The following is a 17,909-nucleotide window of genomic DNA, read 5'->3' as shown; positions in this document are numbered from 1 at the left end:
TGGAGAGCAGAGGCCATCCCACCTCAGGATCAGGAGCTCACTCACCTCCAAAAGAAACCAAAGGAAGGGTGAGCTCACCATCAAAGCAAAACCTGGGGGCAGGTGAGTGGGGCGACCGACATCAGGCCTCGGTACTGTCCTCTCAGAGACTGAGACTATTTGGATTATCAGGTCCAACTAGTGTTTAACTAGGTGTGATCAACAGCTGTCCCTCTTGGTGATCAAGAGGGGCTGCTGGGAGGAAGTTTGGCAGCAGACAAAATGAACCAAATGCATGTTCTCTGCACCCAGAGTTTTTAAGTGGGCAAAATTGGCAACTATGTGTCACGGAAACAAACAAAAAAAGGTGGGGGGGTGGTGGTCACAGCCAGGGAACAACAGGCAAGGTGCAGGAGAGCTGGAAGGACAGATAAGGCAAGTTCAGGGACGAAGGAACCCTATCAGATCCTGGGCAGGATGGGTGGGGTCAGGTTATACAAGGACTTGGAAGTTGGGCAGAGGAGGACAGAGTTGGTAAGATGGGCATCAGGGAGCCACCCTAGGTCCTTAGTAAACAAAAGAGATAACGATATTAACAATATAACGAGAAAAATAGCTCCATAATTTGAGTTGAAACTATGTGCCAGGCTCTGGACAGAGTGCTTTTCAGGGGCCTGTTTTAGCCTTCACAATGATCATTTTAGGATTCCCACATTATTGAGTTTTATTTCCACTTTACGTGTGGAAACAATACCTAAGGCTTGAGTCTCAGGTGAAGTAGTTGGCCTAAGGTCACACTGTTGGAAGTGGCAGAGACAAAGTTTGAAAACAGGAAGTCCAGTGTCAAAGCCCGCACTTTGAGAGGGGTGTAGGGAGCAGATTATGCTTAGTGAAGCTAGCCAATCCCTAAAAAACAAATACCAAATGTCTTCTTTGATATAATGAGAGCAACTAAGAACAGAGCAGGGAGGAAGAGCAGGAAGAAAAGATTAACATTAAACAGAGACATGAGGTGGGAGGGAAAGGGAGAGAAAAGGGAAATTGCATGGAAATGGAGGGAGACCCTCACTGCTATACAAAATTACATATAAGAGGTTGTGAGGGGAATGGGAAAATAAACAAGGAGAGAAATGAATTACAGTAGATTGGGGTAGAGAGAGAAGATGGGAGGGGAGGGGAGGGGGGATAGTAGGAGATAGGAAAGGTAGCAGAATACAACAGTTACTAATAGGGCATTATGTAAAATTGTGGATGTGTAACCGACGTGATTCTGCAATCTGCATTTGGGGTAAAAATTGGGAGTTCATAACCCACTTCAATCTAATGTATGAAATATGATATGTCAAGAGCTTTGTAATGTTGTGAACAACCAATAAAAAAAATTTTAAAAATTAAAAAATAAAAAAATAAAAAAAAAGAGAGGGGTGTAGGGGCAGAAGTCTTCAGGAGTGAAGGACGGAAAGTAGCTGGGGGGACAGGCCCCTGAGATCATGTGCAGCATTCCTGGGGGAAGCATCACAACTGGAGAAATGAGTCTGGGGGGGACTTTAAGAAAGCAGCATGGGGTCCCGGGGGTGAACTAGATGCATGTAGGGTGAAAGGAATGGCTGTCTAAGTTCCTAACCTGGGAAACCAGGAGGATAGTTGGAATGGAGAGGGAAGGAGCGCCCTCAACAAAGACTTCTGCTTAAAGGCTCCAGGTCATCTCTTGTCCCCATTCTTCAGACTAAAAAAAAAAAAAAAAATTGCTTTTTCAGGTCCTTCCTTCATTCATTTTTGAAGTTCAAAGAACTATTGAAAGTGAGTATTTTTCTGGAACATCTACACTTCCAAGGTCATGGAAGGAGCTCAGGAATGTGCAGTGGGAGTGGAAAGACCCTGGCCTTTCCCTTGCCGGCCATCTCTTCTCAGCCCACGGTAGCCAGGCCTCCATCCAGCAGCCTGCAGCAGCACAGCGCGCAGAGGCACCCGGCCCCTTCTCGGTTGAAGCCTGCCCTGCCAGCTTGCATGCAGACCTTAAGTGGCGGGATCAGCACCCTTGAAAGTGGTCCTGCACCAGTGACTGAGGGCATTGTCCCCACAGGCTCTCTGCCCAAAGTGATCTCTGCCTCGCCTCCTACTGGGTCCCCCACCTGGTGTCTTCCTGGGATCTTTCCCGAAGTAAACTACCCACTCACCAATGCTCCTTGCAGGGTTAGTGTCTACACTACAACGACAGGCACAAAACCTCCAGGAAGGATCCCAGGAGGGACATCCCTTGGGTCCTTCTGAATCAGCTTAGAATATGAACTTCGAAAAGAGTCACAGGTGTGGACATTTCCAGTTAATATCCTGTTACAGAGCAGGTGGACTACTGTCTGCCAGTGATTTCTTCATCCTTTATCCCTATTCAAAGGCATAATCCCTGGTAGGCAGTAGCTGCTCAATAAATGCTCACTGAATAAATGTGTAGGTAATTTCCCTGAATTTATACATGTCTTTAGCCCTTGTTAATTCTTTTGACTTCATGCATGTGAATGTGTGAACTCAGACCTAAGAAATATGAGTGAGTTTCATCAAGTTCTGATCATCCACCTGACCTCTTCGAGGGAATTAGAAAGTACCAGGCACATACTTCACTGGGTATGTGTACATCTGCTGCGCCTAGAAATCCTTAATGCTGGTCACTTCTGGGAATATAAAGGGGACAGTCACTCTGAGCCCAATCTCCACACTGCTATTTTACTAAAATCTCCTAATAGAGGAGATAATGTGAGTAGATTTGATGATACTCAAATAGCATCTCTGTGTTATTCTACTCAACACTCAAAATCCTTCCTGTTTTACCTGGTCACTGGCATTCTAGGCATGGTGGGATGCCCAACAGACTTTTAACTTGTAATCCTCCCTCCCCCCCACCAGTCTGCATACAAGCAGAGCTCCCTGTTCAGATGACAGAGTCAAACTGACCTCCCCAGCTTGGTCCCTAGGAGCCTACATGGTATCTGTATGACTTAGGAGGGGGTGGTCCCAGGACAAGGTACTAGACATCCTGCAGGTGGCTTAAGCCAGTTTTTTTTTTTTTTTTAATGTGAAAGGGAGGGAATGCCATTGTCTTTGTACCCCTGAGTGTGCTGAGCAGTTCGTATCAATTATACAAGTGAGTGTTGTCTAGGAAATCTGTTTTTGTGGGTTAGAGATGCCACCAACCGTTAGACTAGTCTGAGTACGATACTTTGTAATTCAGAAAAATTGTATCCTGTGGTTAAAACTTTTTGTTTACTGAGTAAGTGAATATGCTCAGGAGTGGAAGAAGGAAAATCTAAAAGATACAGATGAATGGAAAATAATCACTGACAAGGGACCTAAAAAGTCCCTCCCATCACTAATGGTCAGATTCAGGAACTGAAAAAAGCTAAGAATCAAATTCTTACCAGAATCATAGCAAATATTTCCCACGCCAACCCCAGAGGGAGACCACTTCAAATGTGGAAGGGTATGCCATCAACCCTGGAACAGAAATGGTCTGAGAAACAGTGGTGAGGTCAACAGTGGGGCAGGGAATCTGGAGGTGGGGCTCAGGATGAGGACTAATTGGGATACCAAAGACTGTGTGGCTCTAGGAACGTGGTTGCTTCAGCTTCTTCATCTGCACAAGGGGACACCAATGCCTATTAAAATTATCATAGTAGTAGTGCATTAATACTAGGTCACTATGAGAATCAAACGCAATAATATAGGGCGTCACACCGGACACACCAAAGCCCCTTCCCCATGCAGTGTGACTTTTCTCCATGACCCGAGACTGACAAACTCACTCAAAGCAACTTCTTTCTTTTTCTACAGGTTAAATCTAGTCACAAGAAACACCAGGATGGTCTTGAATTAGAGACATTTATTAACCAGTCATTACAGAGTAATTGATTTCATCTTAAAGGCTGCAAAAGTATTGGGCAAAGAATCTCTTAGGTTATCTCAAATCAAACCTTGTATCATATTCTAAACTCCTCTCTGCACAAAGGGCTTGCTGCTGTCTGAATCTTTGCAAAGGTACTGAGCACACACTGTCACGTGTAGGGAAGTCCTGCATTGACAACCTCAGCAATGTCCTGGCAACTGGCACACATCCTTTATTTCAAAAAGAAAGCCCTCAAGGACACAGGAGGGCAATGCCCCCTCCCAAGGAGGCGCTGCTCTGTTATCGCCTTGGGACGGTTCCTCTGGTTTTCTCCAGCTGTACACACTCATTCTTCTTTGAAATGCAGGTGGGAGGAGAATGAGATAGCGTTCACCGGCCTAACCATGAAAAGCTTTATTCAATACGATTCCATGAACAAAAGTTATCCAACATCAGTTTTTACCCACGACCACCGGACGACTATTTTATGCTTATACCAGTTTCATCTTTGTAGAGAAAATACTTTCTTTAAAAAATGTTGGAAGCTCTGTGGCTTCCTGGAACACTGGTTCTTTTCACCATGATCTCTAACCCCACGCAGGTCGAAGGAACATGGCAAACACAAAAGAAGCACTAGGAGACGGTGAAGAGGGACCGTCCTTCCTACCTTTTCTACCTGTTTTTCTACTTCCATAACTCCCCAATAGTGAAGCCCCCAAGAATCAGTGCAGAGAGATGGACAGTGTCCCTAAGAAGCAAAACCTGACTGCATACAGTTTGCCTGAAGTCTCTGTTGATTTCTTCTTTCCCTCCCAGCCTCTGCATTGAGAATCGAGCAGTTAGGAAAATCACAGGTGGAACTCAAGGGGATTCCCCCATCCACAGCCCCTAGAAACCTGGTAGCCTCTGGGATGGAAAGGGGACAACTGAGCTCAATCTCCATGCTGCTATTTCAGTTCAGTCTCTTAACAGATGAGATAATGTGGGTATATTTGATGATATTCAAATATCATCTGTGTGTTATCATTTGACTCAACACTCAAAACACTACGGAGTCTGCCAAGCAGATTTATATAGCTTGGCAAACTTTCACTTCATGAATGACACTTAATATGAAATTATTTTCACTGACTAATAGAATAACAGTCATGAACAGATCCTGAGGTGATAATAGATGGTACCCCTGCCTTTCGGAAAATGACAACCATCTCAGACATTTCCACATGATGTTCCTCTAACTTATAAGAAAAGGGGTCCCTGGTTTATAAGGAACCTCTACGAATACCTTTCTGCCTTCTCTCATCACGGACTTGGCCAGGGCTTTTCATTACCTGTGGCCAGTCCTTACCTTTTCTATTTGCTTGTGGGCTTCTTTCCATTTATCTTATCAACTACCTTCTTCCCTGCCCACTCTGAGCACAGGTCCTCTGAAAATGTCAAGGCAAAATTCTCTCTTTAGCTAAGAGAGTACAGGGCTCTGTAAGCAACTCCCTCGGGCCTTCTTTAAAGAATATCTGGGCACTTTAAAGGCAGTGCTTTCCAACTGTGTTGGCAGGGGTTCTACAAGTTCTAGGGTGAGCTCCGGGCACACCCCAGGGGCGATTGCAGGCTTTCGGCTCAGGGTTTCCCCAGAGTCACTCTGTTTTTATTCAATTCCTATATTAGAGTCTTACATAAGATTCCACTTGGTGCTAAATATAAAACAAAAATGATGTCTATACAAATGTGTGAAAAACATTGCAGTAACTGGTTCTCTCTCCCTTGGGCTCTCTGAACCTCCCCCACCAGACTGTTCCCTGAAAATGGAGGTTTTTTATACACACGTTTCTTTAAAGAAGTTTACCTTTTATACCCCTTTCCAAAATGTGAAACATACCTAAATTAAAACAATTAAATATACTTATTTCTAACATGTCCCAAATAATTCAGATTTGGACACAGTAAATGCCTTCAAAGTTAAAATGTGTTGTACTCTAAACTGGGTTTGGTCTATTCTAACCCATCTTTTGACTTGCCATCTGCAAGGTTAGCATATAACTGCTATGTATTTTTGAAAGACATTTTTGTTATTGGCAAAGAAAAGAATGAAGCTGCCTCCCTCCCTTTACCTCTCCACATTAATCCGAACTCAAGACTGGCACTTAGTTGGGATTCTAGAATAATTCTTAAAAATTTAGCATAGCCATAATAAAAAACACCAGCTTCAGTGAGTAGTAACTAGCTGACAACTGAAAATGAACTGGAATTTTATTGACCATCTTGCTAATATGTTTTGGTAAAATAAGTTGTACATGGTAGTATAATAATCAATTTTTCTTTTTTTTTTAAATAGCGATCAATTGTTCTAATTCCAAAGTCAAAAAGAAATACAGAAATGCCAAAGATTCAAAGTGAATTAACTGCACTCCCAGAAGTCCCTTTAGAAATGAAATGTTCAGAGAAATGTCCAGACAATGGAGAATGAAGGTAAATTCTGGAAACCAAGAAATCCAATTCATTTCCTTCAGTTTGTAAAAACAAGCAACTGACCCGTTTCCTGCCAATGAACATACTTGCAGAGAAGAAAGCTCCCTACCGGAAATCCTTTGCTAAAAGAGACCAGTTGTGCCATTAAACCTAACCTTCCTCACTGGGTCCTAATGAGTTAAATATTTGATAATGTGGGACCGTGAAATAGACACTGAATCACCCAAATGATGCTATGCTGCTTCTGAGCTCTCTGTTTCCTACAGCCCTGATGCAGGTTATGAAATGAAGATTAAAATGTAGTTAGGAATCTTTCTATCTCATCCCTCCCCCCTTTCAATTTGTTAATGAAAACAAGGGAAAGTTGATGCTCTTGAGATCAAACTGTTAATTGAATAAGTCTTAAAACTGACACTTTTCAATTAAGACAAATACAAGGCTATGAATTACCATGTTGAAAAAGAAGATATTTCTAAATGAATATCAAGAACTTAAAATGTAAAGACGGCCATTGACAAGATCAGGAAAATAAAGCAAACACATTTGATTTATATTCACAAGGTTTGATGATGACCCTTAGTCAAAACTTAGGTTATTTTTCAGTTAGCAAAATAAATGAGTGGGGGTGGGGTCCTCCAAATTTTTCTCCTTTCTTTATTTTTCTCACTGTTACCAAGACAGTGAAAATAGTTGCAACGATTCTTTTAGGACCCTCTAAATTATCCTAAAAATTAAAGCACTCTTCTCCATCCACCAAAGAGGAAAGTAGTCTTAAATCAACTGAATACTAATATTTGCAGTTTTGAGATAGTATTTCATTTAGGAGTTTTTCCTTTCCTACCAAGAACACCCTCCCTCACACTTTTCTGGAGCACTGGACAGTCTGACTGTTTCCCCTGCATGCCGCCTCATAGCAGGGGCCCCAAATACCACAGTTCTTTAAGCTCAATTGCTTCAGTTCAACTTTGAACCCTCTTGCAAACAGAAAAGCTCCATTATACCTTCCCCAGATGACTCTTCATCTACAGGTAACATTCTAGTCTTTGCAGCTTTCAAGAGTTTGGGGATTTTTTTTTTTCTTTTTCTTTTTTTGGGCTAGCAGTTAGACATACAAATCAGTTTCAATCCAAAATTAAAAGCACAAAATACATTCTTCTGAGCCTTCCCTTTGCACAACTCAGAGGTAGCAAAATGCTAAGTAAGCATAAGTGCTCATCCTGGCTCTCAGGCTTTTTCCTGAACTATTTTCAATAAAAATACAGTTATGAAATCCAGGAGACTGCATTTTTGGTTGTTGTTGTAAAATGACCTTGATTTGACAGGCAGGATCTCAGGTTTCAACAGATGCTGTGGGAAAGCTTACAGAAGCCAGCGTGTTCTCCAGGCATCTGTGATGACATGCAGGGTGTTTTGTTTTTTTTTTTTTTTTTTAAGTGGTGGTCGTGGTAGTGGATGTATATGTAGTGGTGGGGGGTGGGGTTACTCTTCTCAGTTTCCATAACAACCATGTCTCCACTCATGGGTTATTAGATACCATCCACTTCCTGTGTCTAAATTTTTAAACCAATCAGAAAAGTGTTTATACATTTAACAACTTCTGGGAGGGTGCTTCTTTAATGAGGCACTTTAAGGCTAAATGAAGACATCCACAGGCTTATATAGTCATCTTACAGAGGCAACATTTCACAGTGTTTACTAATTCATAGCCTTATATGCCGAAGAATAGCCTTTTCCATGGATATGAAATGCATTCTCCTCAAAGCAGATGCCACGATTTCTTATCACAGAGTACAAGCTGATTTTGATGGTGAGCTCTTCATTGTCTTTTTCTTTCACTGTCACAAGACTTAGATTTAGTGCGTGAAACATGCTAACGCAAAAGGCACTTAAATTATCAAAGTAATGATACAGTTAGGCATCCATCTGCTGATTTTGCTATTTAAATACTATGATCCAAGAACGGTTCGGAAAAATTAATTCTAAGTTGAACAACTTTGCATTCTACAACTTGGAAGCAGAAATCATTGATAACGTCTTGTAAAGTGATACATCTATCAATGGAAGCTAGTAGCTGAGGTCTGCAAAGAAATCTGTCACCAAAATGGCCTACTTTATCTGGATAGAAACAACAACCAAAAATTAAACATAAAGCTTTCTCGTGCAAACTGCAGCAGGATTAAAAAAAAAAAAAAACAATCTCGCAGAGACCCACGCACAAGAAGGCTCATCTGAAATTATGGCACGATTTTAAAAGAGGGTTTGGGGTGACTGTTTTCCTAAGTCTCAATCTAACTGACCAATCAGTGCAAGAGTTAGAGCGGGCTCCAGACATTGGTGCCGTCTTCAGAGCTCTGCACCCTCAGAGCTGCTCGCCCTGTCTAAGGCAGAGCTGGCGATCAATGAATAACCGGGAACAAAAGGAATATAACAGGATGTCTTTCTTAGCAAAGGGAATCGCTTTCCTTTTTCCTCAATGAGCGGGTCGCACCCTGCCTACGACAGCGCCACATGGGAGCTTCCACCAGACCCGTCCTTTGGATGAGGCACATTTTTGCTTTTGCAATCATGTGTCCCAACTGCTAGCAAATGTGTCACCTTAAGCACAGCCTGTGACGGAGGGCTCCCCGAGCCCAACCAATTGGAACTAATAAATTAAATAAATTAATAACCCCACGATTAAAAGCTCCGAGAAAGACCGTGCTTCCCTTTCCCAAATGTCACTCCCAGAGTATAAACAAAGCATGAAATACACAGTTTCTTCAGCCTCCTCGGCTGGCAATCGTGGTTTTTCCGCCTCAAAACAATGTTGCTCAAAAAAAAAAAAAAAAGAAAGAAAGAAATATTCTTGCTGCTTTCAACGGAAACTCTCATCTGTCTGTGTCACATCAGGATAAGCAGCTACAGTATTTGAACAGAGGTTTAAACTGCCCACAGACCTGACACTCTGTTTATAATTGATAGCAAAACAGTTGCGACAGCAAAGCCTGCAAACTGCCCCAGCTAAACTCCACATTGAACACGTTGGTCCCTTGAAAAATAAAAGTCAGGCCGGGGGACCCCACCAACGGGGCTTCCCCAGGAGTCCTTAGCAGGATCACACCCAGGAGATGGTGATTTTTTAAATATCCATTTGCCGGCGATTTTTAAAAAATTGTTAGGTTTTTTTTTTTCCAAAAACACCTACCTACAGATTCCAGAGAAACTTTTTTTTTTCCCTTTTTCTTTCTTTCTTTTCTTTTTTTTTTTAATGAACTTACTTTTGAGACAAAACTAATGAAAATAAAGCAACTTGCCATCTCCCTGGCTCTTCCCCATCTGGGGCTGCAGGCTAGAAATCCGTGGAAACTAGGTGCAAAGACGGGGGCGGGCCCCGTGGAGCCGGCCCCGGGCCCCGCGGCGGCCGGGGCGCGGGCTCCCGGTGACAATGCTAAACCGCGGCGGGCTCGGGGGCGGGGAGCGCGCCCCGCGGTCGTTACCTTCGATCGCCCGCCCCCCCGCCGCTCCTCGCGGCCGCATCGGGGGGCTGCGGCGGCGCTGCACTCGCGGGTGGTCCCGCCGCCGGGTCGCGCCGTCTCCCGGCCGAGCTGCAGCCGATCGCGGCCGGAACCCGGGCTCCAGCGCCCGGCGCCCGCCCGGGGTCGGCGGCGCGCTCCCACCCGGGCCCGGAGCCCTGCTGGGTCCTAGCGCGCGCCGCCGCCGCCCGCCCCGCGGCCCGGTCTGCAGCCCGCACGTACGGCCGGCAGCTCGGGAGCCCCGGGGAACCCCGCGAACACCGCCCACCCTCCGGTCCCTCGCAGAAGCCGCCGCGGTCGGTCGGTGCTGGGGGACCGAGGGGCTCCAATCCTGGATCCGAAGATGTTAAGTGACAGACGTGGGCTGCAGCCCAACTCGCGGAAGGCAGACGTTGGCGTCTGCAGCCCCAGTTGTAAAGCACCGAGGTTTGTCCCGGGCGCTTGGGTTGTCGTGTGCGTTCACACCAGACAGGAGGCCTTCCAGACGGGATCGATAAAGAAAGATTTCAGAAGTAGAATGCAAAAAAAAAAAAAAAAAAAAAAAAAAAAGGAGAAAGTTGAAAATTTGTGTGTTTAAAACCACGTTTTAAAGAGTTTCCCAATAACCCCACCCCCACCCCCCCACCCCCGTTAACAGGTCCTTTTGCATGTTGCTTTCTCTTACTTTATAATATGCTATTTTAAATAATAAAGCCCCATATGGCTAAGCACATAGTCATTTGATTTTCAAAAGACCTCAAAAATTGCATCAAAATATGCACTCGTGTCTCTCCTAAGAAATCAACGAGAGAGAATTAATGGTGGCATATGGCGTGCCTCATAGAGAAAACTTAATTACAAATTAAAACAAATGCGAAAATTCACAAATTTCGTAAACTGAAAGTAAATTATGATCCTAGATTGATACACAAATCAGCTCGTGTACAATTAGGAAGACTGTAAGTTCTTAGTTTCTTTTTCACAACAGGGGAGAGGCAGTTTGACACACATTCATATCAAATTCCCCTGGTTTGCCCCCAAAAGGGCTTCCAGCAACTTCTTGGCTCATTCATTTACTGCAGGCCACCTGGAAAGCAACTTTTCATCTGGTAAGTGCTCATTTAAGAGGACAATTCTGTTAGCTCTTAATTCAAAATAATAGTGCTTTGGTTTGAAAAGCTTGTTGGAAAGCCTTGGAGACTGGGAGTTTTCTTTTCAGTCTGGTATCACCAAGTTTGAAGGTCACAGTTCTGTAAAACTGCTCGTAGTAATGGCGTTGTGGTTTATACCAAAAAGAAAATCAAATATGTGCTTTCTGAGTTTTATTTTTGGAGCAGAAAAAAAAAATCCCTTTGAAAAGTACTCTTGCCTTCACCCCTTCCAATTATAGCTAAATAAATGTAATGGAAGATTTTTAGTATTAATTAAACATCAAAGGCACCCCTTCTGCTGACTTATGTTGTACTATGTTACACTTGTAGATCTTCAAAGTACTGGAACGTGCATCTCATGTGATCTTTACCACACCTCTGTGAGAAAACAGATATTATAACCCCCAATTTTCAAATGAGAAAATGAAGGTCTCAGAAGGTGAAGGGACTTGTCCAGAACCACACAGCTGGTGAGCAGAGCAGCTGGAATCCCAACCTTGTCCTCTAGAACTTCCCACAGGTTTTTTCAAGTACATCAAGGCCTCCAGCTATTTCTCCTTAAGTGTTGTGGGGTGGATGAGGTATCCAAAACAAGCCTGCAGGTAGGGTCCTTTAGTCACCGTTATCTGGAGCAGAGCAGAGATTTACAGCCTGGAAAAATGAGGCTAGCTGAATACATGTTGCTCTCTGCTAAAGGAGAAAGATGGCTGGTGAGCCCTGTGCCCTTCAGATTTCTGTCCTGGGGCTATCCAGGGTACCCTGGCAGACGGTGCAAGGCTACATTCCCCCGGGTACCTTTCTGCTGGCCCTCAGAGACTAAGACCGGGTCCCATTTTACACACAGAGGAGTGAGATTTTCTCTGTGGAAACTGGTTATCTACGTGCCCATACTGAAAGGCTTTCCAACCCTTGAAAAGTCAAGGTGTTTCAGCTACAAGGCGGCCAACTGGGAAAACTCTGGCCTCCCTGTCCAGACCTGGTGACAGCTGGAGCCCACTGGGCCTCCAGGGAGTCCTCAGCCTCCTGCACCCATTGGAAAGCTACCAGCCAGTCTGTTTATGGCAGTTCACTTCCTCCTCCCCCCTGCCTAAAGGAAACATTAACTTCTCTTGTTGATGTGTCCCAAACCCCACAAACAAGCAGGTGGGGCTAGATGACATTTAACCAGAAAGATAGAAACATTTTTCTCTGAAAAGTGATACATTCCTTTTTTTGTGTGTGGTTCATGAGGAAGGAACTAGACATGGCCCAGTAGGGAAGATACATACATGCAGCCCCTCCTGGGGAACTACTTAGAAGGCTTAATGCAAAACTTACTTGATGGGCTGGGAGTATGTGATGGCCGCAAAGTATGGCAGAGGGAAGCGACTCACATCACCATCAGGAAGCCGTGAGGGACTCCACTCACCAGATACCAATTCATATTCCAAAGCTCAGTTGGTAAAGTGCTTCCCTCACATGCACAAGGCCCTGGGTTCAAACCTCAACACAAAACAAAACAACAACAAAGAAACTATTTGATGAACTCCCACGACCCCTTTATTGAAAACCAGTGTAATTTATGGTCACACCATTCATGTGGCCTTCAAATGTTGCAAATGCTGGGCCCAAACTCAGTACAGATAGGAGGTGAGGAGATGCTGAGAAGAAGCCAGCTGGTGAGCAGTTCCTTAAAGTTAGAACACACCCGGAGAAGTACTGGGGAGAAAGCTGCTCATTCATTCGTTCATTCACCCAATTATGAAGATATCTGTTTAGTCAGCTTTTTTGCTGCTATGACTAAAAGACCCGACAAATGTAGAGGAGAAAAGTTTATTTGAGGGCTCACAGTTTCAGAGGTCTTAGTCCACAGAAGGCCAGCTTCATTTCTTGGGGCTCAAGGTGGGGCCGAATATCATGGCGGGAGAGTATGGCAGAGGGAAGCGACACACATCACCAACAGGAAGCTGTGAGGGACTCCACTCACCAGACACTAACACATACTCCAAAGCCACGCCCCAATTCCCACCTCCTCCAGCCACACCCTACCACTTGGTTAGCACTAAGTAAATCCCTATCAGGGGATTAATTCACTGATTGGGTTAAGGCTCTCATAACCCACTCATTTCTTCTCTGAATCTTCTTGCATTGTCTCTCACATGAGCTTTTGGGGGACACCCCACATCCAAACCATAGCAACATCACCTTGAGCAAGGTACTGTTCTAGTCCCTGGATATAAAATAGAGAGTGTCCTCAAAGCACTCCTTGAAGGAATCCATTGTGCCTTAAGAGGACCCTCCAGTGCCCCCGGAGGAAGTGACAGACAGCACACAGTGGATGGCTAGTGGTTTGAGTGCTGCAGTCAAAGCACGTCACCGGTGCCTCATGCTCCGTGCCCGCTGTCCCACTTCTGGACCAGTTGTCCTCTGAGCCATTCTTTGGAATCAATCTCAGCCTGCCCTCTCCTCTCTGTGGCTGGAGCCTCCCTTTTGCAGACTGAGGTTCCCAGACTCCTGGGTCAGTTGACTAGTGGCAGGGCATGGCCAAGGAGGGGCACTGGGATGAGAGTGGAAAATGGCAAGAAGAGACAGGTCAGAGACTCTCTTCACCTCCCTGTTGCCTCTGATGACATCACTAGCTGCGTCTTCTAGTGGGCGACCCTAAATCTGGGCTCAGGTAATACTGCTGCTGCCTGTGATCTCTCCAGCTCAGAGTGATCTTTCTGCTGGGACCAGTCTCTGTGTACCTTTACAAGGATATATGCAAGAAAGAGAAGACGCAAGTTCCCACTGGAGGGGACATCCTGAGCTTGACAAAGGTACAGAGGGATGACCAAGTGAGGCAGGTCAGAGTGCTCCGTGGAGGTCAGCATGGCTGAGATGGAGGTGTCACAGGAGGAAGTGCCGGGGATCCTGCCGGGGTCCAGGAAGGGCCCACATCCACCAGACTTGGAACTTGCTCATGATTTCCACAAGCCCAGCGCTGTCAGCCCCCTCAAATGTCCTCTCTCCAGTGTCTCTTGATCTTTCTGATCTTGCTCTATTCTAAAATTTCGTCAGTATACGTAGGGATTTTGTTATTCATCGTCTATCACTACACACACCAATAGAAGTTCTGCAGAGCCAGGAATCTTTGCTTTGTTTAGCGATAATTTATTAAAGTATAAAACATGATAAGGGGCCAGGAATGTGGCTCAGTGGTAGAGTGTTTGCCCAGCATGCGTGAAGCCCTGGGTTCGATCCCCAGCACCACATAAAAATAATCAAATAAAATAAAAGTATTGTGTCCATCTACAACTAAAAAAAAATTAAAAAAAAAAACCATGATAGGTGCCCAATACATTTTTAAATGAATGAATAACGTTAGTAAATAAAGTTAGAAAAAAAGTAATGTGTATACACACACGGCGGGGGTGGGGGGAGATTGAGAGTAAGGATTTGGTGATTTGGTTCATACAATCATGGAGGCTGAGAAGTCCCAGGACTTGCAGTGGACAAGCTGGAGACCCAGCAGAGCTGAAGATCCAGGAAGAGCTGATGTTTCAATTCAAGGCAGGCAGGCGGGAGAAGTTCCCTCTTAGGAAGGGGAAGGGCAGCCTTTTGTTGTGTTCCGGTCAGGTGAAATCTGGAAGGGGCCTACTCACATTAGGGGGGCCAATCTGATTTACTCAGTTTACCAATTCAAAATTAATTTCATTAAGAAAAACCAAAACCCTCAAAGACAGAGTCAGAGCCATGTTAGACCAAATACGTGGCCACCTTGTTGCCCAGAACAGTTGACACATAAAATTAATGTCATAGTGTTATAAGGGACTGTTGAGTTTTGCAAGGATCATTCTAGGAACTCATGAAAGACAATTTAGATCTGTCATGATTTAGATGATAGGAGGCAGGGTCACCCAGAGGAGGTTATCATACACTGGTTCAAATGCAGACCTGAAGGAATCCATTGTGCCTTAAGAGGACCCTCTAGTGCCCCCGGAGGTGAGATATTTGATGTTACGTACACCACAGTCAGACACAGCTCCCAGGGAGGTCAGACAGGGCCACACTGGATGACGACCATAGGGAACAAGTGCCTCCAGGCCATCTTACCTGCTCAGTCGGAGCAGAGACCAGTGTGTTGGCTCCCTGGCTCTCCTTTGGGGGATTTCTCAACCCACTTGATGTCCTGGTGTCTAGACAAAGCAGGCATCTTATGGTGTGGTCACAGCTCTGGCCCTGGGGTGGCCGCCTGACCCCACGCCCAGCCAATTGGAATCCCCTGGAATTCTCCAACAAGCCCGGGACATGAACCTCCTTCCCCTCTGGTTGCCAAGTTGCCAGCAGCGGCATCCTCCGTTTGTGGGATCGCGAGGTGGATAACAACCCGACTCTTAGTCCAAGCAGGACGTTAAAACATAATGAAAGCCTAATATAAACTTTGGGTTGTCCAAACAAACCGTTTTCCCCTCCGTCGCCATAAACAGTTTAGAATAGGCTGTATATTTAGCCACCGTTTATATACACAGAGAGGCACAGAGAGCCCCACTGTGCTGGAGAGAACCCCTTCATGCTCTCTGACTCTCTAGACATAGGTGGCACCGGGTTTTACTGAAAGAAAGATTTTCCACTTGCTTCTCTGTGTGCTTTGAATTGCCACAACATGCCACCCACCCCCACTCGTGAAGTCACAGGCCTTCAAGGTCTCCATGAAACTGAGAGCCCTGCCCTTTTACTTCCACATGCTTAGCGGGTGGGGAACTAGTGTGCGGCTGAGGTGTCATTATGTTTACCCCCGTTTTATAAGGGAGTCATTGCCTCCCACAGGTGACAGAACTAACTCCCTACGGTGCATCTACAAATGTCAAAAGCACTGACTGACTGCAACTTACTTCGATTCGTTCATCTCTTTGGTATTTATCCCTTCATTGGCCAAGTGCAGGAATTTGCAGAGGGTCCTGCTTTGACAATAGCGGAGGATGGGTGGCGTCTCCTCCCTGGCTCTCGAGGGCCACTCGTGGAATTGGCCACACTTTGGATCCTCAGACCCATTCCCCAGCTTCAGAGCAGGCCCTTGAGGAGCTATTTATCCTGAGCAGAGCCGGGTCGTAGGCCTTGAGAGGACAGCGTGGGGCTGAACACTGCCAAAAACAGTCCGACCTGGCTGGAGGCCAACCAGCTGGCTGCTGAGCCCGAGCCTGCGCCCAGCCTCTCCAGACCCCCCTTGGTCTCCCTTTTCAGCTGTCTCGCCTCAGGTAATGTCGACACTGTGCAGCTCCCCAGCTCTTATTATTCCCACATTTCAGATCACTTTACACACGTTAATTAAGCCTTGAAACACTCAGGAAAGAACAACCCAGGGCTAGTGGGGATGTTTGCACTGAACTCCTCCCAGCGCTCTGGCGGGAGAACAGGCCAACAGAGAACTTCCTGAACTAGCGCGCAGGGTCGGGGGTACCCAGAGTTGAAACCAATCCCATGCATCCCGCCAGACCTCATTTCATTGTTATAGGACAATTTCCCATCTTGGGGTGGCCTGTCGTGGTTGATTCGGAAGATCTCTGGAAAGTTGGTCCTGGACAAGTCAGCCCATGGAGAGGGACAGGATGATAAATGTCCTCAGTCTGTACTGTCACAGTCTTGATCATGAGCTTCGGAATCAGAGAGGCCTTAGTTCACATCCCAGTTCTGCCTCTGCCCAGTGCAACGGTCTTGCAAACATGGCTGGGTGTCCTAAGTCTCCCTGTCTCATCTGTAAAGTGGATATGATGGTAGCCACTGGGCCCCCAACTCCCTGGATTGCTGAGGAGGATGAAATCAGACCATGACAGCCAGTATTTGGCCCCGTGTTTAGTATACAAGGTGATAGAGGTTGTGGTCTGAGACACCTCTGTGTCTAATCCCAGACAGTTTGAATTAATGTAGTTCTGCTCCAGAAGCACTGGACTCTGTTTTCAGATGGGTGCTAACGTCTCTCATAGACAAGAAACAGTGGGAAATCCAAATGAAGCCTGTAGTTTAGTTAATAGTTGATACCAATGTTAATTCCTTAGGCTGGATGAATGTGTCATGGTTATTTGAGCAATTAATGTTACAGGGAGTTGAGTGGGTGGAATACAGGAGTACTTCCGTTCTGTGTGATATTAACATTCTTATGAAAATGCCTCAAAATTAATAGTGGCTACACAGTAGGTCTAATACATTTCCTTATTTCCTGTGTACCTTACGAAAATACCTTCATAACATCCAAAATGAATAAATAAATGCCAAGCCTTTTGGTACCCAAATAAGAGACAACCTGTGTTCGCTAGTTGTTATCACCACCAAGAAAAATTCTGAGTTTCTAGTGTCTGCAAGGTACCAAATTGTATGTTACAATAGCAAACATTACCATCGGGAGGAAATCGTTGCCTGTGTGGAAGTCATTTTAAGGTAGCTGTTTGGATGGAAGATATTTGATAACCTTACCATTTAAGCCCCCAATGCTTTCCTTATTTCACAGAAAATGGATGGTTTGCTAGTGAGTAAGCCCCAGGCCTTCCCATTTGGTGAGCAGTGACTAGCAGGAGCAATCCTGTCTGATAACACCATAGATTATACCACTTGCCATTCTTACAGTCTCCGAGATGTTCATCTTAAACTGCTGAGAATATCTTTTCTCTCTCGAACTTAGTAGGAACCAGAGGGTTTAAATGCTATCATTTCCTTATTTTTGTATACCATGCAAATTGTGATGCACTCATCATGGGGGTCAGTGTCGCGAGCCAGCCATGGGCTCTGTGTGTGAGCTATGAGCATTTGAGCACACGAGGGGACGGGACTGACGTTGCTGTTCTGACTGGGCTGTGTGATGTCTGTGTCCTTTTCTCTGGCTCTGACTTTGATCCCACACAGCACCTGAGGTGGCTGTGGCCTTCCAAGATGTCAGTCAGTCTGATGACCACAAGACATCACCAAGCAACTCCCTGAAACCTAATCCCCTAT

General features: G+C 45.3%; 1 protein-coding gene across 1 annotated transcript in view; it reads right to left on the bottom strand.

The window, feature by feature from the left end:
- Window positions 1-9,905, bottom strand: part of Foxn3 (forkhead box N3) — a 384,721-nt gene extending 374,816 nt beyond the window's left edge. The window contains exon 1 of the mRNA XM_026394242.2: window positions 9,799-9,905. The gene's annotated coding sequence lies outside the window, so the exon portion shown is untranslated. The remainder of the gene's footprint in view (window positions 1-9,798) is intronic.
- Between the last annotated feature and the right edge of the window lie 8,004 nt (window positions 9,906-17,909).

This window comes from Urocitellus parryii, chromosome 6, assembly GCF_045843805.1.
Source record: "Urocitellus parryii isolate mUroPar1 chromosome 6, mUroPar1.hap1, whole genome shotgun sequence".
Lineage (NCBI taxonomy): Eukaryota > Metazoa > Chordata > Mammalia > Rodentia > Sciuridae > Urocitellus > Urocitellus parryii.
The sequence above is the reverse complement of the archived record's forward strand: the minus strand, read 5'-3'. Positions and strand labels throughout refer to the sequence as shown.